Raw genomic sequence first — 16,250 nt, 5'->3', positions numbered from 1 at the left:
GAGAGGTGATGGGGACCATACGGATTAAGATTCAGGTTGGTCCGGTGCAACAGGACATTGAGTTTTATGTCTTGGATGTTCCCACAATCTTCAATCTACTCCTTGGGCGGCCGTGGCTGTACCAGGTGAAATCCGTCTCTTCCATCTTACACCAAATGCTGAAGTACCCCTACGGGAAGGGGGTGGCAATCATTTTTGGGAATTCTTCGATACATCCACCGCCAGAGGTTTCTACACCAGTTCTGGAGATTGTGCATGGCGCGGAAGATGTATTTTTGTCAGGATTCACCCTACCTGAGGCCCCGGGTTGTACAAAATATACTAGCTGTTGATGAGGGGCTATACGTCAGTGCATAGTCTGTCTACCTTATGAACAAGCTTCAGCACATGCCCAGGATGGGATTAGGGTGAAGTGGCCAAAAGGGTGTAGCAGCATCGGCCGAAGTGCCGCACAGCCCATATACCTTTGGCTTAGGTTATCTGCTTACCAAAGAAGATTGGGCGAGGAAAGGAAGAGGGATGGCCGGAAGAGCCAAGGCAAAGCAAGCCGGGAAGCACTACGAGTTGGTGCACAGACCTATCCAGGGGACCCTGAACGGACACTTTGTCCGGTAGGGGGAAGGCTTCCCGTTTTGCGGCTTTCCAGAGCCATGGTTGAATGCAGAGAAGCGGCGTTTGCCCGGCTTCGAAATCTTTTTTGATCTTCAGTTGTCCGGGGATGAAGTTGCCGAAGAGCAGACAGACCCACCAGCTGAGGCTGAGCAGTGCAAGGAGGAGGATTCTGAGAGCACATAAATTGAGATGGGGGTAGCAATGGCTTCTCTCCTCTCAGATCCTTGGATCGTACCGGAGTGCTTGGGGGATAACTTCTCAGTTTCCATGATCGGGGATGAAGCGGCTGTGGGCCCATCTTCAGGCATTCTCGATGCATCCATCGCACCCTCCCTCGTCTGGCAATATGAGGAGGGCTTTTTATCTAGTAGTTCCGGGTCAAGTAGTGAGCCGGAATCTAATTCCACTGAGTTTGTGGAGTCGGAATCAGATTCTAGCTCTTTTGAGGCTGAGTCCGGTATTCTTGGGGGTGATAACCCGGATGGCACTGTCCTGTCCAAGTCGTCTTTTTCTTTTTCTTTTGAGTCTATTGTAACAGAGGAATCGGATGGACTGGATGTTATTAATGAGAATGGTACGACTGTGGCTTCCGAGTACTTTTATGTTCCTTTAATTTATTGCATTAATCAAGACTTTCAAAATTTTGATAAAAACGACGAAGAAGAAATTCCTCCGGTTTTACAACATTTGATTGATCAAAAGCAGGAGAGGTTTGTAAAACCTTTGGTTGATGAAATCACCTTAATTAACGTTGGTACTGAGAAGGATCCGCGGCTGGTCCAGATTGGGTCCATGTTGTCTTCGGAGGAGCGCGCGCGCTTAGTCGCTTTATTAAAAGATTTCAAAGATGTTTTCGCGTGGTCCTACGAAGACATGCATGGAATCGATCCTGAGATTGTACAACACCGGATCTCTCTTAACCCAGAGGTCCGACCTGTTAAGCAGAAGCTTTGAAGGATCCGCCCGGACTGGGCTCTGAAAATCAAAGAAGAGGTCACCAAGCAAATTGACGTAGGGTTCCTGTTAGTATCTGAGTACCCAACTTGGTTGGCCAATATAGTTTCGGTGCCGAAGAAGGATGACAAAATTCGAGTATGTGTGGACTTCAGGGATTTGAACAAAGCCAGTCCGAAGGACGACTTTCCTCTGCCGCATATCGACGAATTAGTGGATTTCACTGCTGGGCATGCGTTGCTCTCGTTCATGGATGGCTTTTCAGGCTACAATTAGATTTTGATGGCACTCGAAGACGGGGAGAAGACTGCTTTCACCACCCCGTAGGGAACCTATTGTTATAGGGTGATGCCGTTCGGCTTGAAGAACGTTAGGGCTACGTATCAACGGGCTGCGACCACGATTTTGCACAATATGATCCGTAAAGAGGTTGAGGTGTACATAGACGACATGATTGTCAAAACCAAGGAAAGAGAGGGCCACTACACCGCCTTGCAGAAATTCTTCCAATGGATCAAAGAGTATCGGTTGTGGTTGAATCCTCAGAAATGTACATTTGATGTTACAGCAGGGAAAATGCTGGGGTTCTTGATCAGACAAAAGGGTATCGAGGTCGATCCTTCCAAAATCAAGGCCATCTTAGAAATGCCACCACCGAGGACTGAAAAGGAGGTGCGAGGCTTTCTGGGTAAAGTGCAATTCATAAGACGGTTTATTGCAAAATTAACCTTGACTTGTGAACCACTGTTTGGTCTCCTGAAGAAAGGAAAGAAGTTCCAATGGGACGACCGATGCCAAGTTACTTTCGAGCAGATCAAGCAATATCTACATAACCCACCTATGTTGTCACTGCCTAAGCCGGGGAAACCGTTGATTCTATACCTATCAGTGACCGAAACGATAATAGGCTGCATGCTTGCACAGGAGTCTGAGGACAAAGTGGAGAAGGCTATCTACTACCTGAGCAAGAAAATGCTGGATTACGAGACCCACTAGACTCCGCTAGTGAAGGCTTGTCTGGCCTTGGTATGGGATACCAGGAAGTTGAGGCATTACCTGTTAGCTCACTCTGTAATACTGGTTTCGAGATTAGATCCCATCAAATATCTCTTCGAGAAACCAGCACTCACGAGTAGGCTAGCCCGTTGGTTGCTTCTGCTTTCCTAATTTGATCTGAAGTACATGACGTGTAAGTCAGTGAAAGGGAGAGCGGTAGCAAAGTTCCTAGCAGACCACCCAGTTGAAGGGGATGAAGCAGTGGAATATTTGTTCCCAGACGAGGCCATTCTGCATGTCGAAGAAGAGACTTGGACGATGTACTTTGACGGAGCATCAAACCAATACGGGTATGGGATAGGGGTGTTGCTGATAGCACCCGACAATTCCCGCATACCCTTAGCGTTCAAACTCCGGTTCAAAGTGTCGAACAATGAGGCGGAAAATGAGGCATGTATTGCTGGATTGGAAGCCTCCTTGGAACTAGGGGTAAAATGGTTGGATGTCATCGGGGACTCGAACCTTGTTGTATCTCAAGCTAAAGGAGATTGGAAAGTTAAAGAAGAAAAGATGAGAATCTATCACCAGACCTTGGATGCTCTGATTCATTAGTTTGAAAAACTGAACTTCGCTCATCTATTGAGAGAGAACAACATGTTCGCTGATTCATTAGCAACTCTATCTTCTATGATAGACATCCTTTTTGGAGTCCGGATGCGTCTGATCATCATTGAACAGAAGTTTGTGCCGGCCTACGAGCTGATTGCTGCCATAGATGAGGTACAGGATCAAAACCCCTGGTATTACGACATCTGGAACTTTTTGGAGAAGGAAGCTTATCCACCAGGGGCAAATGCCAAAAATAAGAGGGCAATTCGAAGAATGGCTGCTCAGTTCATCGTCTGCGGGGGTAAACTGTACAAGAGGGGTCATCTCGGGATGCATAAGCTATGTGTTGATGCTGAAGAATCCAAGCGCCTGATGGAGGCCATCCATGGAGGAGAGTGCGGAGCACACATGAGTGGGGTGATGCTAGTCTGGAAGATCCTTAGGCAGGGTTATTACTGGTCAACCATGGACGAGGATTATATTGGCTTTGTCCAGTGATGCCACAAGTGTCAAATCCATGCAAATTGCATGAACATTCTGCCGTCGAAGCTGTACAACATGACTTCGCCATGGCTGTGTTCAGTCTAGGGGATTGATGTAATTGGGGCTATCACTCCGAAGGGGTCCAACGGGCATGAGTACATTCTGGTAGCGATAGACTACTTCATAAAGTGGGTTGAGGCCCAATCTTACGCGGTGTTGAAGGCATCACATGTCACTAAGTTCATTAGGAACAACATTATTTGTCGCTACGGGGTCCCGAATGATATTATTTTGGATAATGGTTCCCACTTCAAGAAGGAGGTGGCCGACTTGTTGGAGAAGTACAACGTGGCTTTTCATAAGTCATCTACATATCGGCTGCAAACCAACGAAGCAGTTAAGGCCGCCAACAAGAACATCAAACACATTATGTAGAAGATGGTGGAAACCTACAGGGACTGGCCAGATAACCTTCCATTTGCTCTTTGGGGCTACCGGACTTCAATTCGAACTTCTACTGGGGCAACTCCGTATTCCCTGGTCTATGGGATGGAGGCTGTTCTGCCTATCAAAGTTGAGGTTCCGTCATTGCGAGTTATAGCTGAGTGCCAGATAGCTGAGGTAGATTGGCAGCAAAGCAGGTTCAAAGAGCTCATGCTCTTTAATGAAAGAAGGCTGAAAGCACTGTATCACGTCCAGGGTTATCAACGAAGAATTGCTAGGGCTTTCAACAAGAAGGTTAAGTCCAGGAATTTGAAGGAAGGGGATCTAGTGCTCAAAGACAGTTGAGCTCCCATCCACGACCCTAGGGGCAAGTTGAGACCCAATTGGACTGGCCCTTACATTATCAAGTCAATCTGGTCGGGTGAAGCTATCGTTCTGATGGATTTAGATGGCCTTAAGTTCTCCCAGCTGATCAACATGGACAAGTTGAAGAAATACTATCCCTGAATGGCCCATTAGGCCGAAAACCCGAAAGGGCGACCTAGGCAAAAGTTAGAGCATGAAAAATTTGAAATAATAAAAACTGAGCTCGCAAGGTTGAAAAACCAAAAAGGGCGGTCTTGGCAAAAGTTAGAGTGCAAAAGGAGAGTGTTAATACACGAGTGAACCTGAACTGAACTACGTAAGGCTTGATTCCCATCTTTGGGATACGTAGGTGATTAAGGCCGAAATGTACATCATTGAGGCTGTTAATTAGAATCTCTTAACTTCACTTGCTGGTCGAACCGTATACTTTATGTGTGTTAAATGTCAATCAGGTTGTACATAGTCGGAGCATAAAATGGGCAAAGAGACAGAATTTGGAGAGAGTTGACTTTTCCACACGTGCGTTGATTTTTCCGCACGTGCGTTGACTTTTTCTGGGAAAGTCAGCTCGACATTTTAAACCTGTTTGGACGAGATTAGAAGTATAAAAAGGCAAGGAAAAGGCTTTTCTAGGGTTCGGAAGTTGTTTTGACATAAAGAGAGAGACTAGGGTTTGGAAGGGAAGAGAAACAAAAAGCTTCAAGGATGTCTCCCATGGTGGTTTCTTCTCCATCTACCTCCTTCCACTCCTCCATGAGTGGCTAGTCTCCTTTTCTAGGGTTTTGATGAAACCCTAGCCATGTAATTATTTAGTTTTCTTTTTGATTTTTAATTATGTAAAGGGTTGAACATTTGTATGGTGATTTAGAAGTGGCAACTTCATTTGGAAGTCCAGCCATTAACACTTCCAAATCAACTTTGTCCATGTGATCATGTTGGTCATCTTTGTCTTTTCTATATTCAAGAGCTCGGTTGTGATCTCCAATGCAGTGCTATTCAGACTAGGGCAACTTTTCAGTTGTTGGGATTCGGGGTTGTGCATTTCAAGGGTAGATTTCAAGCATGTCCAGTTTTGATCCATATCGAAAATGGTTTTGAAAAGTTTTAATAAAAGTTGATTTTGCTCAAATTAATCTTTGTACAACTTAGACCATTTTTTGGCCAAACGAAAAATTTTCAATACCCACAACCTTCAATTACATTGATTTCAGTACAGAGTTCTCTTACTCTTGAATACAAATTGAAGTTATTTTTATTACATTCATAAAGAAAACTTGAAAGTACTGATTAAAGCAAATAAACTCGGGGCATAGTCAGGTGTTCCTGCGTCCTCTCCCAGAGCTTGTAGAAGTCTCTGATGCCAAAATAGGCCCAACCTGCGCCTCTTCATCGAGCCAAGCTATGCACTCATCAGAAAGGGTGCAACTGAAAGTGGGAGCGGGGGCCAGAAGCTCTCTCGTCCTCCATACTGTGGCATATCGAGCTAGCAGTGCGCCTCGGACTGGAAATGCGGCAGGGTACTCTATCCCTTCTTCCGAGCAAGTCTGATCATGGCCGAACTGGGGTCGGAATCAGAACGAGAAGTAAAAGATACAATGTGTCAGGCTGATCAACTGAATCCCGGGTTGGCGAGACATACTATAGCTCATTACCGGTAGATTAAGCCAGGGGCAGCGCCAAGCAATGTTGACAGCGGACAGGTTGCACATCCATTCGCGCCACCATCCCTCATCTGAGGCATCAACTAGTCATTGTCGGAAGAAATAGCTGCGTGCTGAATATGTTGGGCATAAGTCCACAACTTTCAACTTGTCTATCAACCATATTTGGGGAGGGACGGAAAATGAGAGATTAAAGAATAGAGAGGTGTACATGGAGAGAAAAGTGAGAAAAGGGTTTTAAGAGAAAAATCGAGTCTGAGGGCCGAGTGATGTGAGAAATATATGTGAGATAGGGTGGGAAACATTACCTGCAGCAGTAGTGGACTCCCCGCGAATCTAGTCGTCTCCCGGCGATGGAAGGCATCCAAACCCATCAGTGTCTCAGCTAGCGTCATAACAATACAACTCTTGCCCTCTTTTAAACCTTGGGCAACCTTAATCAAACGGATGCTAGACCCTCCGGAGCCTGGGGCAAGCAAGAAATGAGACAACATGCATAAGCAAAGCGCATGTCGCCGAAAACCCTGCCAGTGATGGTCGCCGCGGTCACCGGCATTAGAAAACCGACGAATCAGGCTCAGAATGTCCAGTTCTCCATTGCGAATCAAAGACCGAGCATCATGCAAAGTAAGTCCACACATCCGTCCTAAGCCTTGGATATGGCCGAAACGGAATTGGGGCAAGACCTCTTCCTCGCGTCGAGACTCTATCAAAGCTTGGAAATATTCAAAAGTGGGACACATCTCTTGTCCACCAAAGCTAAAAACATGAGTTATCAGATTCCAACACCTAGCTGCGGCATGGAGGAACGGAAAATGCAGTGGGGTGTGGCTCAGCGTGAATAGTGCGTTTATTCCAAAACCCCAGAAATTCATCTTTTCCAAGCCATCCAAACTTGCAATCCAATTTGTGAGGTTTTGGGTAAAAAATGCTTCCATTTGAGACAAAAATGGAGTTAAAATGAAGGCACCACGAAGCTGGAACCTTTATAGAAGATAAGACAGTGAGTGGAGGATAGATGTCGACGTTTCGGAGGTTCTGTCATCGATGGCCGGCAGTGCCTCATTGATGGCCGGCAGTGCCTCATCAATGGACGGTAGAGGCGAATTGATGGTCGGCAGGCCATCCCCTGTGGCCGGCGGCCTTTCCCTCATGCTCACTAACCTTCTTGGTGAAGATCCAGTTGTTTGCTGCCGTGGAATCCTGTTATTTGCACCTTTTAAGGTCTTGTTTTGATCCTTTTTTGGCTTAAGTTTGTTTGTTTAAGTTGTAATCGTTTGGTGTTTGTGAGTTGTATTTTGTTACATATCGAGTTGTTGTAATTTGCTTATCGAGTTGTAAACTTGTTGAGGTTTTGTTGTTGCTTATTGAGTTGTGTTGTTTTCGTTTGTTGTGTTGGTTCACTACCTGACTTGGCAATACACGGATGTTCAGTATTCATCAATCTCACTTTTCTGCAAAATAGTGCGATGCGATGCTTAGAATATAAAATGCAACACTTTTTCCAAAAAAGGTTGCTTTCATTCCATCCTGGATTCTTTTTACAAAAGTGCACAAGTTTTAAAGAAAATGAAACTGCTTGAGGCAATACAATGTGCTAAAACTACTAGTAAAAAGAGAATAAAGCAAAAACATCTGAATCGGTGCTATCTAGCTCAAGATCGGGAAGCCCTTTTCATCCTCTTCCTCAGCTGAGCAGGCCCTGCACCATCGTCGTCAGCACCGTTGTCTGACCTAGATCCGTCGTTGTCTCCCTCCTCGGATGACTCGGACTGTCGACTCACCGCCTCAGCCTCCTCACTCATCTCGTCATCATCATCACTTGGCACGGGCTTTGAAGGGGCACTCTCACTGTGGGTGCCCCTACCGGCCATTGGTGGCAGATTCGGTCAAAAGGGGCTTTCAAGCCGTAGGTCTTTAAATTGGCTCAAAACCAACCCATTTCCTCACAAACCCTTCCATAGAAATCAATTTTGTTCCTTCCTAGGTGTGCCTTCTCTTTAGATTCACGCATTCTACGCGTTTCCCAACACCCTATACAACCTTGCATCACTAAGGATTCTTGGTTTTCTTCGATTTGAACTGGTTAGAAATTGCATCTGAGGCTTCTTTCATCATTTCCCGCATTCAAGGATAATTTCCCCCGATCTTCTCTCGAGGTTAGTTCACTTTCTCGGGTTTTTCAACTTTTCTTGAATTTTCTCTCTCTTAGGGTTTGAGTTTATTCTAAATTTCATCATTTTGCTCATTTTTGCTCATTTTCGCATCATTCTTTTGCATCCATCTCAGATGGCTGACGATGTGCCTCACGACGAGGGTTTCCCCGCACTCCCTCCAGTAAAGTTAGCAGTAGAGTTTGCGGCTGAGCCAGAGGTTGAGCCTCAGCCGTTACCATTGGACGTACGTCCCTTTGACCCTGCGGTGTACCATCCGGAGACTCACATCATTCCAGTGGCAGGAGGCATCCGTACCTCTACCGATTTTGATGAGGATGTACCAGACGACCTCTTATTGAGAGAGCCGATGTCTCACTTGTCGGCCATTGCCGTGGAGGTACCACCTCTGTTTTTCTGTAGTATTACTTTCGAATACTTACATCTCTTGCGCTGTTTCGATCTGATTGCATCGCACGCTTTGATCTGACTGCATTTCATACATTGTTGATCTGCCCTTGAATGTACCTTACACATTACTACCCTGTATATACTGCACATAACCGCATCTCATGCATCACTATTCTGAATTCGAATGCATCTTTGACACATCACTGCTCTGGATGCAACTGTATTTTCAATACATCACTAATCTGATCAGAACTGTATTTTCAATACACTACTGATCTGATTCGAACTGTGTTGATTTGGTTTGAACCGTATCTTCAGTACACTACTCATTTGATTTTAACATGTGTTTTTAATACACCACTGATTTGATTTGAAACTGTATTTTCAACAGGAGGGATCTCGCTCCTTTCGAGGCTACTGCGCTATGACCGCTCGCAACTGGTATGATGTGCTCCCCACGGAGGTCCGCCGGATTGTCAACGAGACTGGCCTCGATATATTTTGCTGTGGCCTGACGCGGGTTACAGTGAGTCGCCCTCTCCTGGGGGCTCTTGTGGAGAGGTGGTGGGACACCACCAATTCCATCCATTTTTCCACAACAGGGGAGATGACCATGACTCCTTTTGATTTTTCTATGATCACCGGTCTGGGCATGGGAGGTGATCCGATTCCCTTAGATCCCGACATGGGGGAGTGGGTGGCTGCATGGGATGTGTTGCTTGGAGCACGTCCACCCCTTGCTCGAGCGGGTATGGTTAGATACTCTTGGTTTGAGGAGCAGTTTCGCGGGGAGGATCATGAGACCGATGAGGGAGTGGAGCAGTACGCCAAGGGCTTCCTCCTGTTCCTTTTTGGTACCACCTTGTTTTCGAACAGGTGGAATACCGTGGGTTTGTACTTCTTGAGTGCCCTGGTGGTGCTTCCGCGGGTCCGCTCCTATAACTGTGGCGCAGCCGGCCTCACCACTCTTTATGGATACATGAGCTCCACTTTTCAGATGCGTGGGAGATTGATTGGAGGCTACTGGCGAGCTTGGGAGGTGCACAACCTAGTTCCCCTTTTCATTACTTTGCTTAGCATTTGTACGTTTTGCTTTGTTCAACATTTGTATTCTCCGTACTCATTGTCACACTGTATGCTTTCTGCTTTGCATTTTCTGTACACCATACATGTTGCACACTGCACACCATACACTGCACACATAGGATCTGCACACTGCTCATGATACACTACATGCACAGGATCTAATGTCCGCCTTTCTAGGCCTGCATCTGTTATGTACTGCACTGCATTCTGCATTCAACTTTCTGCATTCTTGTTCATACGCTGTACTGATCACATCTGTTCAACAGGTTTGGGTATATGCATACTTCCCGGCGCTTGCTCCAAATCCGGTGGAGGAGACTGCAGTGACGGTCCCATTCTCTGATGTATATGACGGTCCGCTCCGTCGTAGGACCCGGGAGAGCTTCATGTTCTTCCAGCAGTATTTTGACACAGTCGCAGCGCGTGAGGTAAGTCTGCAATAAGATTATTTCAATTAACCCAATGCACCTGCCTTAGTTATTTGACGACTGATCATCTTGTTGGTTCTCTTTCTCAGATTTCATGGAGACCAAGGGAGGTGATTCCGTCAGGACTCCGGGATCAGTATCGCGTTGCCCAGATTATGTCTCAGTACCGTATCCTCTTCGAGGGGCCAATCTGTCAGGCCTGGTTTCTAAGTGAGCGCTTTGTGCATCAGACTTTGGGGTTGCCTGCCCCATTTCTACCGATGGCGCCTCCACCATCGACGAGGGAGGCACATATGTTATCCGCCGACTAGGTGATCCAGTTCATGGTAGGGCTGGAGACAGATTACTTCCATGCCGAGGGCGACTACGCGACCTTCATTCAGACACATCTGATGCCGCCTTTGACTGGTGTCCGAGGAGGAGAGGGAGCGAGGGCTCCAGCTATGAGAGGCAGAGGCGGAGCGACCAGGTCTCGTAGAAGGAGAGGTCCTAAGGAGAGACAGGGGTCTGGATGGCCAGTGCTGCCTGCTATTATGACACTTCGAGGGCGAGCTGGAGAGATTTATCAGGTTCCCTTTGCTCCTCCTCCAGCTGGTCACGAGCTTGTTGGAGGTTATGGCTCGACTCCGGTATATACTACGCTGTTATCCCTTGTACAGTCATTTGATTTCACTTGATATTCTGCAGAGTACTAATGATTTCAATCATTTTTGCAAGCTCCCATTGAGTACACTCGTCAGTCTTTGGCGATGACGGCTTCAGTGATGGGGATGCTACAGACGAGCATGGACCTACTCAGTATCTACAGCATTCCGGTAAGCTCGTTCAAACTGCACTTCGTGCCATGAAGTCTTTTCTTAACACACCATCGTTTATACAGCTTGCACACTGCATTGATCTGATACATTGTTCCTATACACCACTCACAGTATACATTCACTGCAAATCATTCACTGTTCACAGTACATCATTTTTTCTTGCATCTGATACATTTTGATTACTAATGCATTTTGGTGGATTGTCCCTCTTTCAGATTCCTTTCTTACCGCCAGGCCCATCGGGTGTTCCAACAGGAGCAAAGGCGGGCCCTTCAGCACCTCCTCGAGCAGCAGAAGGAGCAGGATGAGGGACTAGTTCATGGGGGCCTGCCCCTGATGATGATCAGTCTGACGAGGAGGTGATGAGTCTGCAGTCAGATTCAGAGTCAGATGTTGATGGTGGAGGTCCTCGACCTTCGTCCAGGAAGAGGACCAGGACGAATTCCTGCACTTGAGGCCACCGGCACTGATCCAGACATTTTGCTACTTCAGATGCTGATCTTCTTTTAGTTTTATTTTCCTTTTTACTAGTAGTTTTGCACATTGTACTGCGTTAGGCGGATTTATTTTAAAACCAATCTCTTTTGTAAAAAGAAACTATGACGGAATGAAAACAGCCTTTTTGTTGAAAAAGTGTTTCGTTTGTACATTCTATGCATCGCATTACTTTACACAACAATGTAAATGAAATCGAAGTTTTGTTTTGAAAACCAAACGCTCAAATTGCATTAATCAGGTAGTGAACTGACTAATAACAAAACAACTCGATAGACAAAACAAAGCCTAGCAAGTATACAACTCGATAAGCAAATTGCAATAACTCGATAAATGAAAGGAAGATAATTACAACCTGGCACAGAAAAAGAAAATAATACGTCTTAAACAAGACACGACAGAGTCCAACAGGACAAAACAAGACCTTGAAAGACACAAGGAACAGGACTCCACTGCAACGGACAACTGGGCCTTCAGTGAGGGAGCCAATGAGCAAGAGGGAAGTACTGCTGGCCATCAATGGAGCCACTGCCGGCCATTGATGGCAGACTCTCCGAAATGACGACATCTGTCCTCCACTCACTACCTTATCTTCTATATGAGTTCCAGCTTCGGGATTCTCTTCATTTCAGCTCAAATTTGCACCAAATGGAAGCACTCCTTGCCCAAAACCTCACAAATTGGATTGTCAACTTAGATGGCTCGGAAAAGCTCAATTTTCGGGGTTTTGGCATAAGTGCACGATTCACTCTGAGCCGCACTCCGCTGCGTTTTGCGTTTCTTCATGCCGCGGCAAGATTTTGGAATCCGGTGACACACGTCTTTAGCTTTAGCGGGCAAAAGATGTGTCCCACCTTTGAAGATTTCCAAGCTTTGATGGAATCTGAGCGCTACGAGGAAATCCTGCCTCAACCCCGATTTAGCCACGTCCAAGCCTTGGGACAAATGTGTGGGCCCGTGATGCATGACGCCCGATCATTGATTCATGATGGAGAGTTAGATATTTCGAGCTTGGTTTGCCAATTTTCTGATACTGGTAACCGCGGCGATCACCATTGGCAGGGCTATCGGCGACACGCACTTTGCCTATGCTTGCTATCTCATTTCTTGCTTGCCCCAGGCTCTGGCGGGCTTAGCACTCGTTTGATTGAGGTGGCCAAGAGCTTGAAAGAGGGCAAAAGATGCATTGCCATGACATTGGCTGAGACATTGATGGGTTTAGATGCTTTCATCGTCGGGAGACGGTTAGGCTTGCAGGGAGTCCACTACTATTACAGGTAATGTTTCCCACCCCATCTCACATATATATTGCTCACATCGCTCGGCCCTCAAGCTAGGTTTTTCTCTCAAAACCCTTTTCTTGTTTTTCTCTCATCGTACATCTCTCTATTCTTTAATCTCTCATTTTTCATCTCTCCCCAGGTGTGGTTGATGGATAAATTGAAGGTTGTGGACTCTTGCCCAGCATACTCAGCTCGCAGCTACTTCTTCCGGCAACGTTTAGTCGATGCCCCTGATGAGGGATGGTGGTACAGCTGGATGTGCAATTTATCTGCTACTGACATAGCTTGGCGTTGTCCTTGGCTTAATCTACCGGCGATGAGCTACAACATGACCCGCCACACTGGGGTCCAGTTAGTTGGCCTGACACACTGCGTGTTCTATTTTCCATTTCGAATCCGGCGCCAGTTCGGACATGATCAGCCTTGTCTGGAAAAGGGGATTGAGTACCCCGCTGCATTTTCGGTGCGAGGCACGCAGCTGGCCCGATATGCCACAGCCTGGAAAACTTGAGAGCTTCTGGCTCCTGCTCCTACTTTCAGCTACACCCTTTCTGATGAGTGCCTAGATTGGCTCAATGAAGAGGCACAGATTGGGCCTAGCTTGGCATCAGAGGCTTCGACCAGCTCTGGGAGGGGGCGAAGGGACACCTGACTTATCTATGCCCTGGATTTATTGCTTTATCAGTACTTTTGAGTTTTCTTTATGAATGTAATAAAAAGCAACTTCAATTTGTATTCAAGAGTAGGAGAACTCTGTATTGAAATCAATGAAATTGAAGGTTGTGGGTACTGAAAATTTTCCATTTTGGTCCAAAAATGGTCTAAGTTGTAAACAGATTAATTTGAGGAAAATCAACTTTTATTAAAACTTTTCAAAACCATTTTCGATATGGATCAGAATTGGACACGCCTGAGATCTGTCACTGAGATGCACAACCCCGGATTCCAGCAACTGGAAAGTTGCCCATAGTCTGAATAGTACCACAGCACTGCACGGCAACAGAAAGTTGCCCCTAGTCTAAATAGCACTGTACCAGAGATTACAACCCAGCTCTCGAATGCTGAATAGACAAAGATGACCGAGATGATCAAAATGGACAAAGTTGATCGGGGAAGAGTTTATGGCTGAACTTCAGGATGAAGTTCCCTACGTATCCCAAAGATGGGAATCAAGCCTTACGTAGTTCAGGCTTTGGTTCACTCGAGTATTGACTCTCTCCTTTTACGCTCTAACTTTTGCCAAGGCCGCCCTTTGTGGGTTTTCAACCTTGCGAGCTCAGTTTTTATATTTTCAAATTTTTTGTGCTCTAACTTTTGCCTAGGTCGCCCTTTTGGGTTTTCGGCCTAGTGAGCCTCTCAGGGGTAATATTTATTCAACTTTTCCATGTTGATCGGTTGGGAGAACTCTAGGCCATCTAGGTCCATCAGAACCACAGCTCCACCTGACCAAATAGACTTGATGATGTGGGGACCAGTCCAATTGGGTCTGAACTTACCCCTAGGGTCATGAATGGGAGCTCGGTTGTCCTTGAGCACCAAATCTCCTTCTTTCAAATTCCTGGACTTAACTTTCTTGTTGAAAGCCCGGGCAATTCTGCGATGATAACCTTGGACATTGTAAAGTGCTTTCAGTCTTCTTTATCAAAGAGCATGAGTTCTTCAAATCTGCTCTGCTGCCAATCTGCCTCGGCTATCTGACACTCAGCCAACACTTGCAAAGACAGAACCTCAATCTCGATAGGTAGAACGGCCTCCATCCCATAAACCAATGAATACGGAGTTGCCCCAGTAGAAGTTCTAATAGAAGTCCGGTAGCCCCACTGAGCAAACGGCAGCTTATCTGGCCAATCTCGGTAGGTTTCCACCATCTTCTGCAAAATGTCTTTGATGTTCTTGTTGGCGGCCTCAACTGCTCCATTGGTTTGCGGTCGATATGTGGATGACTTATGAAAAGCCACATTGTACTTTTCCAGTAAAGTCAATCACTTCCTTTTTGAAGTGGGAACCGTTATCTGAAATAATCTCGTTTGGGACCCCATAACGACAGATGATGTTATTTCTGATGAACTTTGCAACGTGTGAAGCCTTCAACACCGCATAAGACTGGGCCTCAACCCACTTCGTGAAATAATTTATCGCGACCAGGATGAACTCATGCCTATTCGACCCCTTCGGAGTGACAGCCCCGATCACATCGATTCCCCAAACTGAAAATGGCCATGGCAAAGTCATGTTGTATAGCTTCGACGGCGGGATGTTCATGCGGTTTGCATGGATCTGACATTTGTGGCATCGTTGAACAAAGTCGATACAATCCTCCCCCATGGTGGACCAATAATAACCTTGTCTGAGGATCTTCCGCGCTAGCATTACTTCGTTCATACGTGTACCGCATTCCCCTCCATGGATGGCCTCCATCAGGCGTCTTGATTCTTCGGCTTCAAAACACAGCTTAGGCATTCCCAAATGACCTCTCTTGTACAATTTACCTCTGCAGATGATGAACTGAGCGGCCATTCTTCTGATTGCCCTTTTATCCTTGGCATTTGCCCCTGGTGGATACGCCTCTTTCTGCAAGAAATTCCAAATATCGTAATGCCAGGGGTTCTCATCTTGAACCTCATCTATAGCAGCAACTGATTCATATGCTGGCGCAAACATCTGGCCAATGATGACTGGACGCATTTGGACTCCAAACGGGATGTCTATCATGGAAGATAGAGTTGTTAGTGAATCTGCGAACCTGTTGTTCTCTCTTAGTAGATGAGCAAGGTTTAGCTTCTCAAACCGAGGAATTAACAAGTCCAAGGTCTGGTGGTACATTATCATCTTTTCTTCTTTGAGTTTCCAGTCTTCTTTTGCTTGAGACACAACAAGGTTCGAGTCCCCGATGACGTCCAACCGTTTTGGCCCTAATTCCAGGGCGGCTTCTAGACCGGAAATGCATGCCTCATATTCTACTTCGTTGTTCGAGACTTTGAACTGGAGTTTGAAGGCTAGAGGGATATGGGAATTGTCGGGTGCTATCAGCAACACTCCTATCCCATACCCGTACTAGTTTGACACTCCGTCGAAGTACATCGTCCAAGTTTCATCGTCGATATGCAAAATGGCCTCATCTGGGAATAAGTACTCAACTGCTTCACCCCCTTCCACTGGATGATCGGCTAAGAATTCTGCTACTGCTCTTTCCTTGACTGACTTGCGCATCACATATTTCATATCGAATTCGGAGAGCAACAGCAACCAACGAGCTAGCCTACCCGTAAGTGCTAGTTTCTCAAAGAGATATTTGATGGGATCCAGTCGTGAAACCAACATTACGGAGTGAGCTAACAGGTAGTGCCGCAGCTTCCTGGTAGCCCATACCAAGGCTAAGCAAGCCTTTTCCAACGGTGTGTAGCGAGTCTCATACTCTAGCATCTTCTTGCTCAGATAGTAGATGACTCTC

This window comes from Camellia sinensis, chromosome 5 (genome assembly GCF_055761805.1).
Source record: "Camellia sinensis isolate YWXY chromosome 5, ASM5576180v1, whole genome shotgun sequence".
In the NCBI taxonomy this organism is placed as follows: Eukaryota; Viridiplantae; Streptophyta; class Magnoliopsida; order Ericales; family Theaceae; genus Camellia; species Camellia sinensis.
The sequence above is the reverse complement of the archived record's forward strand: the minus strand, read 5'-3'. Positions refer to the sequence as shown.